Consider the following 20,448-nt stretch of genomic DNA (forward strand, 5'->3'; position numbering starts at 1 on the left):
CCAGAAGGCATAAATGACATTCATGTTTCTGCTCGAAGGGGAATCAATTTCAGCTTGGAAACTCAATCACAGAAATGTTTTTCATGCTGGAAGGATAAGAGCCTTCCATCATCACTTCATCACAGCTTATATAGGACACGAAGGGGGCAGAAGAATGATCCCACAGCCACTCGAGTAGACAACAGGGCTGGAACTATTCCTGGGCTGATTGCTGAGTGACTAGAGGAGGCTGTTTAGAGAGCATATTGGAAGAAGCAAACCCCAGTTTTATTGAGAAATAACTGACATGCGTCACAGTATAAGTTTAAAGTATACAGCCTGATGGTTTGATTTACATGTGTTATGAAGTGATTACCACAATAGGTTCAGCAAACATCTATCTTCTCATATGCATACAATAAAAAGAAAAGAAGGAGAAAAAGAGAAAAGGTAAAGATTTTCTCCCTGTGGTGAAAACTCATAGGATTTACCCTCTTATATATCTCACACAGCAGTGTTAGCTGTAACCATCATGTTTTCTATTATGTACCTCGTACTTACTTATTTTATACTGGAAGTTTGTACCTTTTGACCACCTTCTTCCAATTTCCCTTCCCCCCACACTCCGCCTCCAATAACCACAAGACTGATCTCTTTTTCTGAGTTTGGTTTGTTGCTGTTGATTCCATATATAAGTGAGATCTCTCAGCATTTGTCTTTCTCTATCTGACTTATTTCATTTAGTACAATGCCTTCAGGGTCCATCTATATTGTCACAAATGGTAGGATTTCCTCATTTTTTTCTGGCTGAATAATATTACATTGCATATATATAACATAACTTCTTTATCTCTTTGTGCACCAATAGGCACTCAGGTTGTTTCTGTGTCTTTTCTATTATAAATAATGCTGCAGTGAACAAGGAGTGCGGATATCTTTTCTAGTTGTTTTTGTTACCTCTGAATGTATTCCTAGAAGTGGAATTGCTGCATCATATGGTAGTTCTGTGTTTAATTTTGTGGGGATCCTCTATTCTGTTTTCCATAGTGGCTGCACCAATTTATAATCCCACCAGCAGTCCATAACAACTCCCTTTTCCCTACATCCACACTAGCTTTTGTTATCTCTTGTCTTTTTAGTAATGGCCATTCTAACAAATGTGAGGTGATAACTCATTGTGGTTTTAATTTGCGTTTCCGTAAGGACTCCGGATGCAGAGCATCTTTTCCTGAACCTGTTGGCTGTTTGGATATCTTCCTTAGAAAAATGTCTATTCAAGTCCTTTACCCATTTTTTAATTGGGTCCTTTGTGTTTGTCTGTTTGGCTGTTGAGTTATATGAGTTCTTTATATGTTTTGTATATTAGCCCCTTATCAGACATATGGTTTGTAAATATTTTTCCCCATTTTCACTTTGGTGATAGTATCTTCTGCTGTGAGAATCTTTTTAGTTTAGTATCATTCTACTTGTTTATTTATTTATTTTTTTTGCTTGTGCTTTTGGTGTCATATCCGAAAAAAAAAAAAATCATTACCAAGGCCCATGCCAAAGAGCTTTAAACCTGTGTTTTCTACCGGGAGTTTCCTGGTTTTCAGGGCTTGCATTTAAGTCTAATCCATTTTTAGTTAATTTTTGGAAATGATTCATTCACAGAAGATTTGGGTGCAGTGCCATTCTTTTACACATGAATATCCAGCACCATTTATCGAAAAGACAGTATTTTCACCACTGAGTATTCTTGGCTCCCTTGTCAAATATTAGTTGACTGTATTTACGTTTATTTGTGGGCTCTCCGTTCTGATTTTGTTCATCTCAAATTCTTCAGTTTGTTTGCTGTATTTTTCAACTCTAAGATTTGTGGTTGGTTTTTGTTTGTTTGTTTGTCTTATGTTTGCTATTATTCCCTTATCAGATTTCTCATTTTGTTCATGCACTGTTTTCCTAATTTTGTTTAGTTGTCTGTGTTTCTTGTTGTTTGCTAAACTTCTTTAAGAAGATTATTCTGAATTTTTTGATAGTTCATAGATTTCCGTTCATAGATTTCCATCTCTCTAGGGTTAGTTATTGGAGTTTTATTAGTTTCTTTTAGTGATTTTTTTTTATTTTTCTGATTTTTTTGCGATTCTTGATTTCTTATGTTGGCATCCGTATATTTGAGGAATGGGGCTCCTCTTCCAGACTTGACAGATTTGCTCTGGCAGAGACAGTTCTTTACCAGTCAGCTCAATTTGAGTTTGAGTTTCTGGATGGGTCTGCTGGTAATGTCCTTGGGCAGGTGGGGCCTGCTCTTATGGTCTATTTTGAGGCAGAAGCAACTGTTCAAGCTCTAGGAATGGGGATAGGGTGTGTGTGCGCCACTGGATGAGGACAGTTGGAGAGGACTACTGGCTCAGTTCCCTACCCAAGTGAGGCCATAGGATGGGCTTTACAGTTGCCTGAACTCTCTGGTCAGGCACTGGGCACTATATTCAGTAATAGGAGGGCTATGAATTAGCTTCCTTGCCCTGACAGGGCAGCAGGATAGGACCTAGGGCCTGTACAGCTCATTGTTTGGGGGGCCCGAATCAGGCCAGAGTGTACACGGAATTCCATGTTCAGATGAGCCCACTGGTTTTGCTCTGCAGATAAGGAAAACCACCATATGTGCTCTCTGTTCAAGTGCCACTCTCCATGGGGCTGTTGAATGGGCTCTGCAGCTTCCTCTGGGCTCTGGGTGGGTTCCCTGGTCAAACAGGCTAAAGGCTGTATTCAACAATAAGAGGGGCGATGAATTAGATTCCTGCCCAGGCACAGTGGAAGAGGCAGCTCTCAATCTGGCAGAGCTCTTTGTTGTCTTGACTCAGACTGATGTGCATCCCAAGTTCCCTAACCAAACAGAGCCTCTGGCTTTGTTCTGCAGGCATTGGCTCTGCCTGCCCACCTCTCAGCTCAAGTGCTTCTAGGCCACACAGCTTCTACAAATTGTTGCCAGTCTTTCTGTTCAGAAGGGGCCAGAAGACACCCTCCACAGTGAGTGGGGCTGTTCTCAGCATCTTTGCCTGGGCAGAAAAGGGGTGGGATGCTCCAGGCTACTCTCAATTTCCCAAACGGGCTCTGGGGCTAAGAGGGGCCAAGTGCTAACCTCAGCTGTGGCTATAAATGAATGGCCCTGCCCGCAGTGTATAGCATGGGAGTGCTCCACGCCTGGTACTGGCTTTCTTCCCGGCAGTCAGCTTTGCTGTCCTCCTCTCTGCTTGAACACCGCTGGCCCACGTTGCTTCCAGGAGTTGTCACCAGCTCCTCTGGTCAAATCAGGCCGAAGACACTCTCCATGGTAGGTATGGCTGTGACTCAGCTTCTTGCCTGGGCAAGGGCAAACTGAGCTCAAAATGCCTCGAGGATCCAAATCAGGCAGATCTGTACCCTGCTGTTTCCTGGTCAGAGTGCACCCCAACTTGGTTCTGCAGATGAGCAAATCTGCTGGTGGGGATTGCTGCTTGGGCACTGCAGGTATGAATTCAGTCTCCCAAAATCCATGTGCTGGTTGTTGCAGTCCCTTCCCCCTTCTCCATTACAGGTTCCCCGTGGTTGAGCCCGCAGATTCTCCTGCAATCCCAGGGGTGCAAGATCAGAGTACGGGCTCTTCCAAAGTGACCCACAATGCGGGGTGGGGGGTGCTGATTGTTTCCCCTAGGTTCTCTTTTCCCACCAGAGAAACTGGAGGTTCAGGGGAGATCTGTGCATGGTGCTACACTGGCCTGGGGGAGGGACAATGTAGTCAACATGTAGCTGCTTTTCTTACCTTTCTAATGCAGTCTGTCTTGGTCTCTGTGGTGCAGGGGGATTTCGTCCTCACCCCCATGTTCTAGAATTCTGTCGGTGATGTCTTGTTTTTGACTATTTGTTAGTTGTTCTTTTTGTGAGGGGAGCAAAGTGAGGAATAACATATGTCTCCATCTTAGTGATATCACTTCCCTCTTATAGGTAATATTGGGAAAAAATTCTCATTCAAGAATTCTATTGAAAAAATCTTATGTGACTATGTCAACCTTGAAAAAATTGCAACGCATTAATGGACAAGTGTTATTAGAACATGATTGACTCAAGAGGAAGAGAAATCCAACAAAACCAGAGAAGAGAAAAATCTTTTAAACACATATGGGTTCCAACTTGTAGAAATGGAAAATTGAAAATAAGTGTTAGAACACCATAAGTTTCTCTCTTATTAAATAAATTTTTCTTAAATTCACTATATGCTAGAATACATTAAGCATACATTTAATAGGGTAAATTCTCTTTTTAATAATTTTACATGGTTTTGATGAAGCTCAAATCCCTCCAGATGTTATTGTAGACAAATATTTAGACAAGATGTATCCCATATCCAGGCATTATAGATCTCTGGTGGGCAGCCTTCTTTATAGGGTTTAATTCTAACCTCACTACAGATGGTATTACTATTATTATTTATTTGTGCAAGTCCAAGGGCAAGTCCAGCCTGAGAATAGGGGAAAAAAGCCGCTAATAGGATAATTAATTACTAAGGATGACTTAGCATAGTATCCACTCCCAGATTAACATTTGGATCAGGAAAGTTGATATTTCCAATTCAAAAATCATTGTTATACAGCATGTTCTAGGCTTAATCTATGTAGTTAGTATAGGGAAAAACAAACAAACAAACAAAAACCAGTTACCAGTATGGGGTGTCTACAATAGGATATATCCCAGTGGTAGAATCAGCGTCTGAACCTGGATCTGTTCACTCCAAAACCTCCCCACTCGCCACACTGACTCAAGGGTACTACTCTAAGATCATTTTGAACAAAATTAAGAGTGAATTCATGCAAGTATTGGCCAAGACTGAAAATCTTCACTATAAATGACACCAATGCCGCACAATTGTGCTTCCCAATGAGAAACTTATACCTATGGAAAAGAGTACAGATGGACCCTAGGATTTATAAAGTACAAAAGTATTGATTTTGTTTCTATGCTAGCAAATGAGAAGAGTGATAGCAAAGAGGGTTGCTAAGAACTTATTTAGTGAAAAACTATATGGTTTCTAGATGGGGAATACAAATCTGACTAATCCTTTGGTGTTGTGTGTGGTTTTTTCATTTTCCTGAAGGAATAATTAAGCAAGGTTAAGACTTAATATTGTTAAGGTGTGAGTCCCTCCCAGCTTGATGTTTGGATTCAGTGCAGTCCAAATAAAAATCCCAGCAAGTTATCTTTTGTGTGTATCAACAAATTTGTTCAAAAGTTTATATAGAGAGGCAAAAGACCACAATAGCCAACACGATATTGAAGGAGAATAAAGTTGGAGGACACACGCTACCCAACTTCAAGAGTTACTAAAGCTGGAGTAATTAACATTGTGGTCTTGGCAGATAATTGACAAATAGATCAATGGAACAGAATAGACAGTTCAGAAATAGACCTACATAAATATAGTAGACTGATCTTTGGTAAAGGAGCAATAGGCCAATTAACTATGAAGAAATTGAGTCAGTGATAAACAACCTTCCAAATAATAAAACTCCAGGCCCAGACGGTTTTCCTGGGGAATTCTACCAAACATTCAAAGAAGAAATAATACCTATTCTCCTAAAGCTATTTCAAAAAATAGAAACAGAAGGAAAGCTACCAAACTCATTCTATGAGGCTAATATTACCTTGATCCCCAAACCAGGCAAAGACCCCCTCAAAAAGGAGAATTACAGACCGATTTCTCTAATGAATATGGATGCCAAAATCCTCAACAAGATCCTTGCTAATAGAATCCAACAGTACATTAAAAGGATTATCCATCATGACCAAGTGGGATTCATACCTGGGATGCAAGCATGGTTCAACACTCGCAAATCAATCAATGTGATACATCATATCAACAAGAAAAGACTCAAGAACCATATGATCCTCTCAATTGATGCAGAAAAAGCATTTGACAAAATACAGCATCCTTTCCTGATTAAAACCCTTCAGAGTGTAGGAATAGAGGGTACATTTCTCAATCTCATAAAAGCCATCTATGAAAAGCCTACTGCAAGCATTATTCTCAATGGGGAAAAGCTGGAAGCCTTTCCCTTAAGATCAGGAACACGACAAGGATGCCCACTCTCGCCACTATTATTCAACATAGTACTAGAAGTCCTTGCAACAGCAATCAGAAGACAAAAAGGGATCAAAGGTATCCAAATCGGCAAAGAAGAAGTCAAACTGTCTCTCTTTGCAGATGACATGATACTCTATATGGAAAACCCAAAGGAATCCACTCCCAAACTATTAGAAGTTATAGAACAATTCAGTAAGGTGGCAGGATACAAAATCAATGCCCAGAAATCAGTTGCATTTCTATACACGAATAACGAGACTGAAGAAAGAGAAATTAGGGAATCCATCCCATTTACAATAACACCAAAAACCATGCGTTACCTTGGAATTAACTTAACCAGAGACGTAAAGGACCTATATGCTAGAAACTATAGATCACTTTTGAAAGATATTGAGGAAGACATAAAAAGATGGAAAAATATTCCATGCTCATGGATTGGAAGAATTAACATAGTTAAAATGTCCATACTACCCAGAGCAATCTACACTTTCAATGCTATCCCGATCAAAATACCGAGGACATTTTTCAAAGAACTGGAACAAATAGTCCTTAAATTTGTATGGAACCAGAAAAGGCCCCGAATCTCCAAGGAACTGTTGAAAAGGAAAAACAAAGCTGGGGGCATCACAATGCCGGATTTCGAGCTGTACTACAAAGCTGTGATCACAAAGACAGCATGGTACTGGCACAAAAACAGACACATCGACCAATGGAACAGAATAGAGAACCCAGAAATGGACCCTCGGCTCTTTGGGCAACTAATCTTTGATAAAGCAGGAAAAAACATCCGGTGGAAAAAAGACAGTCTCTTCAATAAATGGTGCTGGGAAAATTGGACAGCTACATGCAAAAGAATGAAACTTGACCACTCTCTCACACCATACACAAAAATAAACTCCAAATGGATGAAAGACCTCAATGTGAGACAGGAATCCATCAAAATTCTAGAGGAGAACATAGGCAACAACTTCTATGACATCGGCCAGAGCAACCTTTTTCACGACACATCTCCAAAGGCAAGAGAAATAAAAGATAAAATGAACTTATGGGACTTTATCAGGATAAAGAGCTTCTGCACAGCCAAGGAAACAGTCAAAAAAACTAAGAGACAGCCCACGGAATGGGAGAATATATTTGCAAAGGACACCACAGATAAAGGACTGGTATCCAAGATCTACAAAGAACTTCTCAAACTCAATACACGAGAAACAAATAAACAAATCATAAAATGGGCAGAAGATATGAACAGACACTTTTCCAATGAAGACATACAAATGGCTAACAGACACATGAAAAAATGTTCAAAATCATTAGCCATCAGGGAAATTCAAATCAAAACCACACTGAGATACCACCTTACGCCAGTTAGAATGGCAAAGATAGACAAGGCAAGAAACAACAATTGTTGGAGAGGATGTGGAGAAAGGGGATCCCTCCTACATTGTTGGTGGGAATGCAAGTTGGTACAGCCACTCTGGAAAACAGTGTGGAGGTCCCTTAAAAAGTTAAAAATTGAACTACCCTATGACCCAGCCATTGCACTACTGGGTGTTTACCCCAAAGATACAGACGTAGTAAAGAGAAGGGCCATATGCACCCCAATGTTCATAGCTGCATTGTCCACAATAGCCAAATCATGGAAGGAGCCGAGATGCCCTTCAACAGATGACTGGATTAAGAAGCTGTGGTCCATATATACAATGGAATATTACTCAGCTATCAGAAAGAACGAATTCTCAACATTTGCTGCAACATGGACGGCACTGGAGGAGATAATGCTAAGTGAAATAAGTCAAGCAGAGAAAGACAATTATCATATGATTTCTCTCATCTATGGAACATAAGAACTAGGATGATCGGTAGGGGAAGAAAGGGATAAAGAAAAGGGGGGTAATCAGAAGGGGGAATGAAACATGAGAGACTATGGACTATGAGAAACAAACTGAAGACTTCAGAGGGGAGGGGGTGGGGGAATGGGATAGACTGGTGATGGGTAGTAAGGAGGGCACGTATTGCATGGTGCACTGGGTGTTATACGCAACTAATGAAGCATCAAACTTTACATCGGAATCTGGGGATGTACTGTATGGTGATTAACATAGTATAATAAAATTAAATTTAAAAAAAAAGTGGTACACACACACACACACACAAAAAAAAAATAAAAAAAATAAAGGAGCAAAGGCCAACACAATGGAGTAAAGATAAAGATAGTCTTTTCAACAAATGGTGCTGAAACAATTAGACATCCACACACAAAAATAAATAAATAAATATCCAGACACAAACCTTACACCCTTCACAAAAACTAACTCCAAATGGATCATAGACCTAAAGGTAAAAAGCAAAGTTATAAAACTCCTAGAGACACTATAGGAGAAAACCTAAATGATTTTAGGTATGGTAATGACTTTTTAGATATGACTCCAAAGTTACTTTCCATGTAAGAAAAAACCAAATAAGCTGGACTTAATTGAAAAGAAAGCTTCTGTTCTGGGAGAGACAATGCCAAGACAATGAGGAGGTAATCCGCAGGCTGGGAGAAAATATTTGCAAAAAATACATTTGATAAAGGACTGTTATCCAAAATATACAAAGAACTCTTAAAAGTTAATAATAAGAAGGGCACCTGGCTGGTTTAGTTGGTTAAGTGTCCCACTCTTGGTTTTGTCTCAGGTCGTGATCTCAGGGTTGTGAGATCAAGCCCTGCATCCGACTCACACTCAGCATGGAGTCTTCTTGTCCCTCTCTCTCCCAATCTGCTCTTCCCCACCTCTCTTTCTCAAATAAATAAATAAAATCTTTTTTTAAAAAACGTAATAACAAGAAAATAAGCAACTCATCTAGAAAATGGGCCAAAGATCTTAACAGAAACCTCATCAAAGAAGGTATACAGATGGCAAACAAGCATATGAAAGGATGTTCCACGTTATATGTCATTAGGGAAAGGGAAATTAAAACAATGAGATACCACTACACACCCGTTAGAATGGCCAAAATCTGTAACACTGACAAGCATGTGAAACAATGAGAATTCTCATTCATTGCTGGTGTGAATGCAAAATGGTACAGCCACTTTGGAAGATAGTCTTGTGGCTTCTTACAAAACTAAACACAGTCTTACCATATGATTCGCATCCTACTCCTTGCTATTTCCCTAAAGGAGTTGGAAACTATACACAATACCTGTATACAGATCTTTAAAGCAGCTTTATTCGTAATTGGCAAAACTTGGAAGCAAGCAAGTTGTCCTTCAGCAGGTGAATGGGTAAATAAAACTGTGGCACATCCAGACAATGGAATATTATTCAGTGTTAAAAAGCAATGAGCTATCAAGTTACAAAAAGATGTGGAAGAAATTTAAATACATATTACTAAGTGAAAGAAGCTAATCTGAAAAGACTCCACATTGTGTGATTCCAGCTATACACATTCTGGAAAGGTGTAACTATGGAGGCAGTAAAAAGATCAGTGTTTGCCAGGGGTCGGGGTGGGAGAGAGATGCATAGGCATAGCACAGAGGATGTTTAGAGCAGAAATACTCTGTACAATACTGTGACGGACAGTGCTGTATACATTTATCTAGACACATAGATTGTACAACACCAAGCGCGAACCCTAAGGTAAACCAGTGACTTTGGGTGATTATGATGTGTCAGTTTATGTTCACCATTTGTAAGAAATGTACCACTCTGGTGGGGGATGTTATAATGGGGGAGGCTATGAATGTGTAAGAACAGAGGGTATATGGGTATTCTCCGGCACTTCCTCTCAATTTTGCTATGAACTTAAAACTGCTCTAAATATAATAAAGTCTTAAAAATAAAAACAATTGGCAGGGAAATGAAAATGTTTTAGACCAAATGTTTGAAGTTATTTGAAAAGAAAAAATCTTACTCTTTCTTAGACGCTATCTCCTTATCACTGTTACAAAACAATGCAGAGCTGGATCATCTTATGATGCTGATCCCAGACAGTAATTCCTAATTGCTTGAGATTCTAATGAGAGGTGGCAAAGCATCAAATGTGAAATACTTAGTTATCTCTGTATTTAGAAGAGAAGTGAATCGGCTCTTATCCATTTAATTTGTGGGTAATAACAGTTGTAACAGCTACTATTTCTGCAACAGACCACAGCAAAACTTCGCTTAAAACAATCCTAATACCCATTTTGCTCATGAATCTGCCCCCTGGCCAGAGCTCAATGAGAACAGCTCACTTCTACTCCACTTGGTGGAAGGCGAGGGCAGCTCAAAGGCAGATGGAATCAACTGTAGGCTTGTTCACTCATGTGTCTGGTAATTTATGCTGGCTGTTGCCCGGGAGCCTCAGTTTCTCCACAAATGGCCTTCTTCATGCGGTCTCTCCACATAGGTTAGTTTGGCCTTCCTCACAGCAAAGTGGCTGGGTTTTGAGGGCACACATCCAAGAGAGAGAATAAAGCAGAGCTGTATCTCTATTATGTCCTGGACTCAGAAACCAAATAGCTTCACTTCTGTAATATTGGTTAACAATCAAGACAGTCACAAGGCTCCACCCAAATTTAAGGAAAGGAGACACAGTCCCAGCTCTCAGAGGGAGGAAAAGACTATATTAATGCAAATATCTTTGAAATATACAATCTGTTAACAGCTTTACTAGAAGCAGAATCTTTTCTTAAGGTTTCTAATTTATCTTTCTAGAGAACTAAAACCAAATGCAACGATAACACAAGATAGAGCTGAAATTAATTGCTTGACATGGCACAAGACTTGCTATTGAGACTGTCTTATTTCAAATATTCAGTTATTTAGAAATAATAGTTTAAAATTCTAATTGGGGATAGTATTAAGAAAAACAGTTGCTTTAAGTCAGCACAGGCAGAATTTTTTGAAACTCAAATTAGCTCATCAGCATTGGTTAATAAATCAGTATAACCCTTCCCACATTTTGATGCTTACACTTCATGAGAGCCCACCATTTAACTTGTTAAAAGGGGAAAATGTAAAGGTTATTTTATGTTTAAAACACAAGATAGAAATTGAGAAAATTCTCTGATATCAAAGTTAGACTATCCTAACATTTCCAAAGAAGGAAAATAGAATGAAAATGTTATTAATAATTAATATCCTAGAATGGAGGATAATTTAGAATGGAATGAAAAAGATATTACACAGACTGTAATGTTCCAACATATTCCTCCCTTCTGAATTCATATCAGTGTGCTATTTTTGCAAGTTATTACTTCAGTCATTCCATGTATATAATTTGCATTTTTTCATCTTGCTTTCACATCAGTTGTATATTCACTCCCGGTTCCTAAACCGTGAATGCTCTGGGTAGCTGATACATGCTGTAAAAATTTAATGACAATGAAGTGAGATAATTATTGTGTACATTGTTTACTTTATGGCATGTAAGAGTGAACTTTGAATAGTTGATCTGTTTGAAGGACTCTCTTTTTGGACAAAAGGGAAGTTCCATTATGGGGTATTCGTGCTCCTCTTGCAACTGCAGTACAGCAGATTAGGAGGGGAAAGAGTGCTCACTACCTTTTCCTACTCCCAGATAACTTCAAATTATTCTCATAGGCATCTGCCTCAATTAGCATCCAATCTATTACTTGTCTACTTTTGTTCTCAAAGACGAACATCTTTATAGCATGGTTGGGTTTTTTCTCCCATAAACAAAGCACCTTGCTAAACTACCTTTCTCAAAAGCCACTTTAAGATACATTAGATAAAGAGACCGAGAGAGAGTATTGTTTTAAGATGAAAGCCTGAAAGTCATTTTGCTCAGTCTTCTGAGAAGGAAAAAGACACACAGTGTCCTGAATGTTTTCCACAGAATTCCCAGAGTATCCAAGAGTTAAGAATTCCCAGAGTATCCAAGGTTTCAATCCATGTGAACTGGGAATGTTAATAAGCCACGTAAAATCTCTGAACTCCAGTTTGCTTACATAAAGAATGGGAATAACACTCCCTGTCTTGCAGGACTTTTGCAGGGATTAAGTGGAATAATATGAAAAGGGTCTGGTACTAAGTAAACAATAAATTCTATTTTGTCATCTCTTCCCAACTCGGTTGTTGTATTTTTCTGTTTTCAATTTTTAAAAACACTTTGTTTTGTTTTTAATAAGTGAAGATTTTGAAGTTATACACATGTACACGTGTGTAAGCATGCACACACACGTGCACACACACATGCACACACACTTTTTTGAAAGAGAACTTTTCTTTTCCTTTCTCCATCTCCCATTTCTCCTCCCTTCCTTTTTTTCTTTTGTGCGGATATGTCAGTGTCCACGATGTACCAAGCACCCATACCGGGCACCAGTTATCCAGAACAGAGCAACAGGTGCCTGCCCTGATGATGCTTTACCATCCATTATGAGAAAATAACATTTGAACAATAAAAAGTCAGAGATGGCTATAGTTACAGATGAGAAAGAAATGAATTGAAAGTACTAGAAGAGACCTAGCCAAGACCATAGAAAGGATGGTCAAGGAAGGCCTTTATGAGGAGGTGAAAATTAAACAGAGAACTCAAGAACAGTGTACTGGTTCATCTCTAGTTATCCCACCCACACCCACATACACTCTCGACCATTCTCTGCCTTTCTCAACCTTGCTTTTGCCCAATGAATGGCATCATCTGTGCTACCTTGCCTCAGGCTTCCTGTTCAGTTCTGCCAAAGTGAGACACTGGCTAGATTGAGAGGCAGAAGGATAGAGACGCTAAGGTATCTCCTTGCCCTTCCTCCATGCTGTGATGTCTTCACAACTGTAACTCTCACCAGAACATTCCTTCTCATGGGTCTAGCTTACCCTAGGCTCAGGTAATACAATTTCCTCCTCTTGCTCCTTCAGCCCTAGGTGTGATAATGGCTTCCTGGTGTTGTTAGTCCCCAGGAGCCTCAACCTTTAGCTCCCCAACCCAGATGCCTTCTGTAAAGTCCCCTCACATGGACCATTTGGTGTGAATTCTGTTTCTAGCCTGGATCCTGGCTCACGAAAAGGAGCTGCCATGTGAAAAACTCGCAAGGAGCAGCACAGGGAGAGGAAACGGCATGTGCGAAGGTTCTTGTGGGACTGAGGAATTAGGAGAAGGGCTGTGGTGTGTCTGAAGTCCTGTGAGTGAGGAGGAAGTAGAGTGAGGTGACACTGGAGAGGTGACAGAGGCCAGACCGTAAGGGCCTTGAGGACATCTAAGAAGTTTGGGTTTTTTATCATGAGTGAGCTTACCGGTTCTAACACTTACAATATAAATAAGACAAATTGCTTGCTAATTCAAAATGTTCTCTCTTTAGCCAGCAGGACAGAAGGCCAGGAATGGGTTAGGAATTTTTATGTTTCTCAAAAGAAAGATTAGCTTTCTTAATTCTTTTCAATGTTGTTTTGTTATCATTGATGTTATTCTTTTCATGAAAAGCTTAGTTCAGAATGTATACCTAGAATAAAATGTGGTTTAGACTATAAAAATATACCTTGGTGTCTTGAGATCTTCAGACAGTTTTATTTCTACCATATAGTACCTTACAAAGATAAGGGATTAATATTATCACTGCTCTGATAAGGTCAAAGGATTACTTCTTTATCGGTGGGTTAGCTACATTTATTTCTTTATTGCCAAGTGTAGTCAATTTATTTCAAGCTTACTCTAGTCTAAAACAGTAGATCTGTGTGTCCTCTGTTCCTCTGCTTGACATTGAAACAGTATCTAAATGGAAGCAGCATGAAGCCAAAGAAAGGAGGGAACCCCTACAGTGGTCTGTGTTGCCTATTTTAGTCACTCACCTCTGGAGATCTTTGCATCATCTGATTAAAGCAAGGAAGAAGCAGCCTTCTCCCTGCACCTTTGGAGAGCCACAACAATGCTTTCCATCACTGCAAGCAAACTTTCATTCTAAACAAAATGTGCCCCTTTGCTGTCTTTCACCTTCCTCGCTGTCCTCTTCTTGACTTTCCCTCTTGCCTTCCTCTTTGTCATACTTAGTTGGAACCATTCCTGGATAATGTTCCTGGGACCCGCTTATATCCATGCCCCCCGTGATCTGTCACTGCACTCTCTGTATGCTACAGATTAATCTGCCTACTGTATTCCTCTCCTCACTTCATACATGATCCCCAAGTCTTGCTATTGACAAACCCAAAAATGGTTTTCCTTGGTTACGTCATAAGATGCACACTTTCCTGCCTGCCTTTTAAGACCGTCATTATCTGCTTTTACATTTCCTTCGCATCAGGCCAATGACCTTGGAGGCATTCTTGACTTCTCTTCTTCTCTCACACCTCACATTAAACCCTGGAAGAAAATCCTGTAGACTCTACCTTCAAAATATACGCAAAGCCCAACCACTTCTTATCAATTCCACAGCTACTACTTGGTCCTAGCCACCACTATCACCTCTTTGCTAGATTCCAGCTTTTAACTCCAATCCTGCTTTTATTCTGGTGGTGCATTCTGTACTGCTAGAACTCAAGTCAGACAGATGTCACTATTTGCTCAAACTCCTGCCAAGTTCTCTATATTTCACTCAGATTAAAGGCCAAAGTCTTTAGACTTTGAACTATAGGAATCTACATGACCTGCACCCCCCCTTCACATTCACAATCTCATTTCAGCTATTGTCCCCCTTGCCCCACTCTACACATAGGTCTCTTTGAACATGTTAGGCACAATCCTGACTTAGGGCTTTGCTCTAGTTGTTCTCTCTGACTCCATCATTTTCTTAGGGATAGCACACAGGTGATCCTTCGCCTTCAAGTTCAACCTCAAATGTCACGTATTCAACGAAGCCTACTAGGACAACCTGCATCAGTCAGCATAGGCTACATTATACTGTGATAATAAACAACCCTCAAAGCTCAGTGCCTCAACAGAACAAAAATTTACTTCTAGTTCATGCCATACAGCTATACGGGTCAACAAGGTAGTTCCTGGTTGCTGCAATCACTCAGGTGCCCAGGCTAATGGCGATTCCATTTCAACATGTGCTTGCACCATCACCACTCACAGGAAAGATGAACTGCCTTGTCTTACATAGGCAATTAAATGCCTTCACCCAGAAGAGATGCATATTATTCCGACTTACATTTCACTTGTTAAAGCAAGTCACACGTCCATGCTTCACTTCCGTAGATCAAGGGAAAGCAACCCTACCATGTGCCTGAATCGAGGAGAATCAGAATGCACCGGAGCAGCCTGTGTTAGTTATCTATTGCTACAATAATACTGCATGAGAAATAATTGAGATATTCCAATGGCATGCAACATTAGTGTTTATTGCTTATGCTTTTGGAGTGATTGGTTAGGTGATCGTGCTGCTCTTGGCTGTGCCTGCTCACCTATTGGGGGTGGGGGCAGCTTGTGCTGGCTGATCTAGTGCGGTCTCAGATGTTATCTCTGCTCCATATGTCTGTAATCCTCCAGCAGTCTAGCCGGGCTGTGTTCTCATGGTGATGGCAGAAGCATAAAGGAGAGCAAGCAGAAACACACAAGGACTCTTGACACACTCTTGAAATAATGCACTAAAGCTTCTATTTCTTGATCCACTGACCCACCAATGCTGGAAGAACACTGACAAGGTTTATGATAATTACACTGTGTTTTATAACTATTAAGTATTCCATGTTCTTTCTATATGTTCTAAATATTGAAGAAACAAACAGCATTTACAAAGTTATGATTATGTCAGTGCTTCATTAGATTGCCTTTGGCTACAAGTAACAGAATATCTAGCTAAAAATCTCTAAAACAGTGAAGAGTTTATTGCCTCATATAATAAGGAGACTCTGTTAGTTAATTTTAAATCTAAAGAATGTTTAGGCTTTGGGTCTGATTTTCTGCAATTTTCATGGCTTTCCCATCAGGATTGCATTGTAACTATAGGATCTTTTGATATATCCTTATAAAACAATGTACAAAGTCAAGAAGGAGCAAGTTATTACCTATATCCATTTTTAAGAGTGAGGAAATTTTTTACTAGAAACCCTCCCAAGAAAATTTTCCCTTATATTTCCTTGGCCAGGACTGCATCTTACTGCAATACATGCCAATGCCTAACTTAACCACTGGTAAAGAGAATAGGTTTTTCATGACTGAATTAAACTAATCACCATTCATGCCCTGAGTTGGCGTGAAGCCCACGTAATGCATAGTAATACCTGAATATGATTTGGTATTGCTGGAAGGGATAAGGGAGGAGAAATTACTGAGTAGGCAACAGACAGGGTTTATCTTTGCTACCCAATATCTATACAGATGATTTATCCCACGCAGGAACTTTCAAAAATTCCCAATCCTATACAGAACATACTTAGCCACTCCTCAAAGGAGAAAACTCCAGGTCTCATCAGTTACTATATGAAGCTCTACTAAGTTCTGTATCTTTGGAGTTATACTGTAATCTCTCTATCATAATTAAATATGGTTCCTTGTGGTCCAGGAACTTTTGTCCAAAAGATAATTATTCTCTGTAAATATACCCCACATATATAATGGTTGAGAAGGATAGGGTAACTTCAGTTTTTAAATACCCTATTTGAAGAAGAGGACTGGTCCATATCCTGCAGGCTTGCTAACTCTGCTGTCTGGAAGGATTTTCTCTGTCCATTGTCCTTCATGTTTCTGATGATATCCTTTTGGAAAAGTGTTTGTTAATCATAGTCTTAAGCTACAGTTCAGATGGTTATTAGAGAGTTCTAGAAGCGGCTCACTTCCCCTCAGGTAAGTTGAAGAATCTTGGTATTTCCTTACAAACTGAACAATCACAGGCTGAGGTCACTATGCTTGAATTTTCTTTGTCCATATGTTTCCCTTATTAACTAGATAGGCTTTCAATGTATCTGTATCTGTTTCTAGTGATTTCATAAACTAATAGTCAATGGTAAGACTCTAGTCTACACATTACTGTTGAGAATTCCTGTCTTTTCTCTTCTGCCTTTTGTTTATGATCCTTCCTCAAGAGAGAGTAAAACAAAAGACTCATTAGAATGGAAGAGACCCCAACCCTAAATGTGATCAGTGCTGCCAGATTTCCCCCCTTTGTTAAGCAGAGAATTCTTACAAGAGTTTCTTAGGAGAGACTTAGCGACCCAGTTTAACCAACCTTACCTTCTGCTAAGTCTATTGTCTTCCCGCCTCTGCTTGTTTTACCTTATGTGGGGTAGAACATTAAGTGTTGGCCTTTCTAATGAGAATAATCCATTTTTAAAAGTTTTATTGCTGGCAGCTTTTAAGCCTCAACTCTACTTCTTCCCTTTGTGCCCCACATCTGGACAAGCTGATAAGGAAGCAAGGTTCTTCCTTCTTTGGCACCAATGGGAGATTCGAAGAATGCAAGTCCCTTGCCAAGAACATACCCTCATCCCAGGCCCACCCCCTAACCACAATAAAAACCCAGACCAGTCACCTGTCTTGGTTCTCTCAAGCCATTCTGGACCTGCTCGAGAGGGCTGCCCTGCTCTCCCTAGAGATCTCAGTTACGTAGTGATAAACTTTTTTTATGTCCTCTTGGTGTGTGTGTAGCGTCATCAGCCTTGGCATTTAAATCAAACTTCAGGTCGGGGTCCATCTGCCTCTGCAGATCAGCTTTTCTAATGGTATTCACCATTACCTTATATTGCAAGCCACAAACAGAAAAGGCCACGCTCAGCAAAGCTATATTTTCCTTCTGCTCTGTTTTTAAAGTAGACTATCTTTAGATTATGCTTGCTGGTCTTTTTTTAGAAGACATACCTAAAAACCTCAAGAAATACTTTACCTTTTCCTACCACTTTTTAGCATCATGATTACGTTTAGCAAATGGTCTGAGTTCAAGGTACAACAGTTCATAGTCTGATAAAATGTCTCACCCTCACCTAAGAAGAACCACCAACTGCCCCGGCTGGAAAACATGGCTTCTTTTTGTCCTTTGTCTGAATGACTTCTCTCCTCAGCAGATTTCACACTTTAGTACCTGTAACTTCAGCCCCCTACTTTAGCCCCCTAACTACAAATTTAGTGTTTTTATACACGAATCTTGACTTCCTTATGCAGCCTTTTTTTTTTAATTCTCAGAAGTTTTAGTTGTCTCTTTTTCCTTATAACAAAAGAGACATATGCTTTTATCTGATTATTTACAACGTTACTTAAAGAATTTAATAGATTTCTTTCTTTTTTCTTTTTTAAAGATTTTATTTATTTATTTGACAGAGATAGAGACCCAGTGAGAGAGGGAACACAAGCAGGGGGGGTGGGAGAGGAAGAAGCAGGCTCATAGCAGAAGAGCCTGAATGTGGGGCTTGATCCCACAACGCCGGGATCACGCCCTGAGCCGAAGGCAGACGCTTAACTGCTGTGCCACCCAGGCGCCCCCAGATTCTGGTTTTTTTCTTGAGGATAGCACGGAGCCTTCTGTCTTGTTTAACTTGGACTCATTTCTTTCTGTGGCTGCTGCACAGATTTCTTACTGGAATTTCTTTATAATTCATTTCTGGATAGATCCACTGTTTGCATGAACCCACATTGCCCCTCCTTTCTTGGTTCCCTTTTTTGTTTTGCTGGACTATATCCTCAAGTAATTTTTTTTCCATAAAAGATATGGGAGGAATACTTGAAGAACCCTTGACCGTGGGAAAATATCTTGACCTCGTATAGAAGTGATACTTTGGCTACGCTCTTCAGTTACCATATCATACCGGTAACATGAAGTTCCTATCTGCACTGTATCTTCCATACATCTGGCAATATTTCTGATTTGCTAAACCATTTTCTTGCATTTAGAAACATTATGGTTTGAGGAGTTGGAGAAAGAGAGATTTTTTAAAAAAAACTATGCATAGTCTACTTTCTTTATTCAAAGAAAGGAATTTCTTAAATTCTTTGAAACCTATGCATTTGAACTAAGCCTGTCTATTGTTCTACTTCTTTATTCCATTCTTACAATTTGACATCAGTCTGATAAATGTAAATGAAGAATTAATTGATCTTGAACTTATTAATGAACTCTTGGGTTCAGATGGACTGAGGAGTCATGTGATAACATACTTGCTTTCAAAACACTCAGTTAAAAAGTTATTCTAAAAAAGGCTTACTATGTCATTCTCCTTAACAGTAGGGTGATAATTAAACCCAAATCCCATTCCTCTTAGGGATTTAAGAATTTTACTCCCCAGCTTTCCCTGAGGATATATATTTAGTGTTCATTTCTCATTAATCCTCATTTAAATGTTTTCTAATATTTCTAAATTATCATCACACTTACTAGTTAAATTGAACCACTCAAGTGTAATTTGTCTCACTTTCAGAAAGATTAGTAATTTTTTAATATAACTGAGGATCTAGCCCTTTTTCTGTACTGTGATTAAAGGATGATTTTTGTGTCTTATATCACATGTTTGGGCAGTACAGATTTTCAAGCCATTACTGAAACTTTGGCCTCGGGTATTAAATTTACTCCAGATATCAGAGCCCATTCCACAGAGGTAACATTAATCTCCTCTACTGAGACAAGATGTTTCCATTATTCACCAAGATAACTAGTACCCAGATTTGCTGACAGGATCCTTTTCAAATGTTCAGACCAAAGAGGAGCAGAACTCATTGAGGAGAAGTCAGTGGGGTTGAATATCAGCCTTCCTAGTGTTCAGAACATGAGTTATTTCAATCCCTATCCTGTTAGAATCCGAGGTGCATGATCAGAGGTTAAGTAAGTGGTTAGTATGGTTTTTCTGAATAAATGAAATTGTATTTTGTCTGTGTAACACCTAAAATCTGGAAAAATTACTCTTGACGTACTTCTGCTTTGGCTTTACATTTGTAGAATGATTTTTTGAGGCTCTATTTTTTTATAGACCCTATTTATTATAGGCCCTAAAACAATGAATACATTACAGAATATTTGGAAGAGAAATATACCTCAACTTAAGGAAATAAAAAAACTGATATGGTATTTATGAGAGAGGAATGAATACCCTATATTGAAAACTAATGTATATAAAAAGCTAAGTATTCCAAACAAATGTGGGTGAGCTTTTCCCTCAGTCCTTCATATTTTAAAAACATTTCTGAAGTGGTTTATGGTATAAGAAAATTCCCTTTATTAGAAGATTTAATCCCCAAAAGAGCAGGTATTCCAGATGTGAGCCATACTAACAAGCTATGGGAGTCTAGCTCTCTAGACCTGTTTCTTGTTCTACAAAAGATTATTTACATTATCTATCATTGACCTGATCGTCTCAATAGTCTATCCCAGTTCAAAAAACATGTGATTCTAGAATTTTTGTTTTGCTGTAAAATTTCTGATCAGTGAGGTAAATGTTAACTGACATCATTCAACATCAGTGGAAACACCAACTACTTCTTAGCCCAAAGAAACTCTAATTCTAAACTAGGGGTCTTGAGCATAATGG

This window comes from Ailuropoda melanoleuca, chromosome 7 (genome assembly GCF_002007445.2).
Source record: "Ailuropoda melanoleuca isolate Jingjing chromosome 7, ASM200744v2, whole genome shotgun sequence".
In the NCBI taxonomy this organism is placed as follows: domain Eukaryota; kingdom Metazoa; phylum Chordata; class Mammalia; order Carnivora; family Ursidae; genus Ailuropoda; species Ailuropoda melanoleuca.